At 48.3% G+C, this 3,238-nt stretch overlaps 1 protein-coding gene across 1 annotated transcript in view; it reads right to left on the bottom strand.

The window, feature by feature from the left end:
- The window catches only part of LOC106811315 (tubulin delta chain-like), a 10,798-nt gene extending 7,991 nt beyond the window's left edge, over positions 1-2,807 (bottom strand). The window contains exon 1 of the mRNA XM_014814890.1: positions 2,690-2,807. The gene's annotated coding sequence lies outside the window, so the exon portion shown is untranslated. The remainder of the gene's footprint in view (positions 1-2,689) is intronic.
- Positions 2,808-3,238: the final 431 nt, after the last annotated feature.

Raw genomic sequence — 3,238 nt, 5'->3', positions numbered from 1 at the left:
TATAATTGGTGATCCGGATTGACGACCAACAATGTAATTCAATTCTAACTTAAGACTCCGATTTCTGACGTATCCTGAAAATTTTATTAAGTTAAATTAATTAAATTAATTAATTAATGTGGATCCGGATCACGCACCAAAAATGTAATCAATTCTAAGTTACCCCATTTATTGACCTAATCCTAAAAATATTAATTAATTAATTAATTGAGATCCGGATAAACCACCAAAAAACTCCATCAATTCTAAGTTAGCCCATTTTGAACCTATCCCTGAAAAATTTTAGTGACAATGCCGTCCGATACTTTTCAAGTTAGGCTCTGCACAAACAAACCCACAAACCCACAAACTAACAAGCAATCGACGCCGGCTGAAGAACATAAACCTCCTGCGAAAACATTACTCCTTGGGAGCGAGGGTTAATAACAGTTTAACGCGGTGCATAAAATACGTGGAAATATCTTGCACCAATTTTCTCTAGAACAATTAATCAGAGAGAAATAAGCCACAACCACAATAAGACTGGTCGGGTAGGTAAGCTAAAGATGATCCACTGCGACCAACCGACCCAGCAAGATAAGGTCGCCGTCAAAACTCGGTGATGATGTACAGTTCTAAGGATCAGCCTTATACATGTAGTGCGCACATATTATTCATTTTGGCACACACAGGTGGCTGCCACGCATCCGATGTTTTATTATAACCGATAGTACTATGGGTTTGTCTGATATTCCAGCGCCGGAGCAGGAGATAATTTGCATATTTTCGTCCACGATGGTTATTGTATAGAACCAATCAAGATGTAATGCGCGGTGGAGAGGAGGGGAGAAACGCTGGTGGAGAAGGAGGAAGGGGGAGAAGGAGAAGGTGGGTGGAGGAGGGGAGAAAGCTGGTGGAGAAGGTAGGGAGGGAGAAGCTGGTTGACGAGGAGTGGTGGGACGAAGAGGAGGTTGGTGGAGAAAGGGGCAGGGAGGTGCCCATTCCCTGGCACGACACCTTCTCCCTTCATCTCAACCACCCTTCTCCACCACCTCCTCCTTTCTCCACCAAGCTTCTTCCTTCTTAACCGCCTCTTCATTCTCCACCAGCTTCTCCCCTCCTCCTTCTCCACCAATCTCCCCTCCTCCCTTCTTCCACCACTCTTTTTCCCTTCCGCCCTTTCCTCCTTCTCCACCCAGCTTCATACCCCTCCCTCACTAGCTTCTCCCCGCTCCATCCACCACCTTCTCACCTTCTCACCTCCACTCCTTCTCCCCTCCTCTTTCTCCACCACTTCGTCCCTTCTCCGCCCGTTCGCTCCTTCTTCCACCAGCTTGCTCCCCTCCTCCTTCTGCCACCAACCTTCTCCCGTTCTCCCCTTCCTGCGCCTTCCACCCATAACTTCACTTCACAGCTGGAAGTCGACGTCCAACGAACTCACGCCATTACAACGTGATGTTAGTAACGATAAACACCAGTGAGTAAAAATGCAAATTATGCTTCTGTACCGGCCGAATATAGACAAACCGCTAGTACTGATAGAACAAATGTTTAGTTTGTGTTTAATTGCACCTCATTTTATCAGTTATTTATTTAAAGACATGAAAAAATATATTAAAATTTAAAAATTTAATATGTCATTTAGAAGTACATTGCTAAAGTATAATCAACATAGAGCAAGCTCGCACACCGCCAGGCCAAGCTCGTCATCTGACGACAAAACAATTTACAACAGATCTTTGTTCAATTACAAACTCTATATACATCATTTCAATTATTTACTAGTACTGAAAGGTTCATCTATAATTCACATAACATATTTCAACGAAACGTAATTCTCACTATAACTCAATGCAGAGACATAATTTCTGATAAAATCTATCAGAGCATGTCTGTAGCTGTGAATGACCTGTTCGATCGTCCGGCAAAAACTTTGCAGGCAAAGTCGTCCACACGGGAGCGCCGCACAGCGACGTACTGGTGCAGGTAGGCCGCGCTGACGCGAACAGCCGCCACGCCTTCTACTGTGAGGCCCCCACCGTCCCCAGCACCGCCATGGCTGTTGCTCGACGAGCACAAGACCGGACGAACCGCCGCAGCTCCGCCGTAGACGCGGCTGGCAGCGCCGCTACTGCGCCACGCCGTCTCGCCAGGGCGGCGGGGACGCCACAATGCGGCGCCGCGGTCGTCTCGACTGATCGGACGCGCAAGTCGGCGTCGTCGGCGTGCGGAGCCGTCGCACACGGTGATAATGGAGTGCGCCGATCAGACAACCTGCCGGGGGTGATAGGTGATCGGCGAGCGGTGCCGCTCTCGATCCGTCTCGAAACCCCTCGTGCGCGCCGCCAGCTGCTTGAATGGCTACAGCCGGGCCGTGCAACCGCCGCCAGGCAGGGCAGCAAGCGGCGTCCACGTGCGACCCTCTGTGAAGGCAGCGCGGGCGGCAGGCTCGGCGCGGCGCGTGACGCATCGACAGCAGCCTGTAGTCCAGCGTGGCGCGCGAGCGCGTCCACGCACGTCACAGCGACGGCGGCGCGACCCCTCGGCGGAAGCAGCCGCGGGCGCGAAGCTGCCGGCAATCCGACTGCATTGAGCGTACGTCGAACGAGACCGAATGGTTAGGGTTAGGATTAGGATTAGGGTTAGGGTTAGGGTTAGAATTAGGGTTAGGGTTAGGCTTTACGGGTATAAAGAAAATAAATAATTTTACCAGACATCTATATTACGCAACAAATATGACATTTTGTCACATTTTGTATATGGCAATGGACTGCTCGTGTAATGCTTGTCTCTCTAAGTAAAGATGCACAAATGCAAGTGCGCTACGTTTTGTTTACATGATGTTCAATTGTTTAATTTTCATTGACAATCGCGCGGGTAGATGGGGCCATGGGGCGGAGGAATAGAATCGATCGGTCGTCAGTGTTATTGAACCGGTCGAAACGAACTGTTAGCTTATCGTTATTTCTACACGGATCAAATTCGTCAATCTTTATTTCAAACAGTTTCTTTCTGTTGCAATATTGGATCCATAAGCGAATTATGAGGCGTTATTAGGTCATCGGACTCAGGTTAGTCAGGTTATGGTACCGAATTCGTCACCAGCTACTCGGATCATGCAAGTTGCAGGTAAGCAGAGAACCGATACTCAGGCGATAGACCTACATCATACGTGATTGTTGTGATTTCATTTGATTTCGTAATAGACCAATAAATCAGTTCCTAGCATTTTTACGATCTGTCACTGTTCCAGCGCTCA

This window comes from Priapulus caudatus, unplaced genomic scaffold (genome assembly GCF_000485595.1).
Source record: "Priapulus caudatus unplaced genomic scaffold, Priapulus_caudatus-5.0.1 Scaffold527, whole genome shotgun sequence".
Classification (NCBI taxonomy): Eukaryota; Metazoa; Priapulida; class Priapulimorpha; order Priapulimorphida; family Priapulidae; genus Priapulus; species Priapulus caudatus.
Note: the sequence above shows the minus strand (reverse complement) of the source record. Positions and strands in the feature narration are given on the sequence as shown.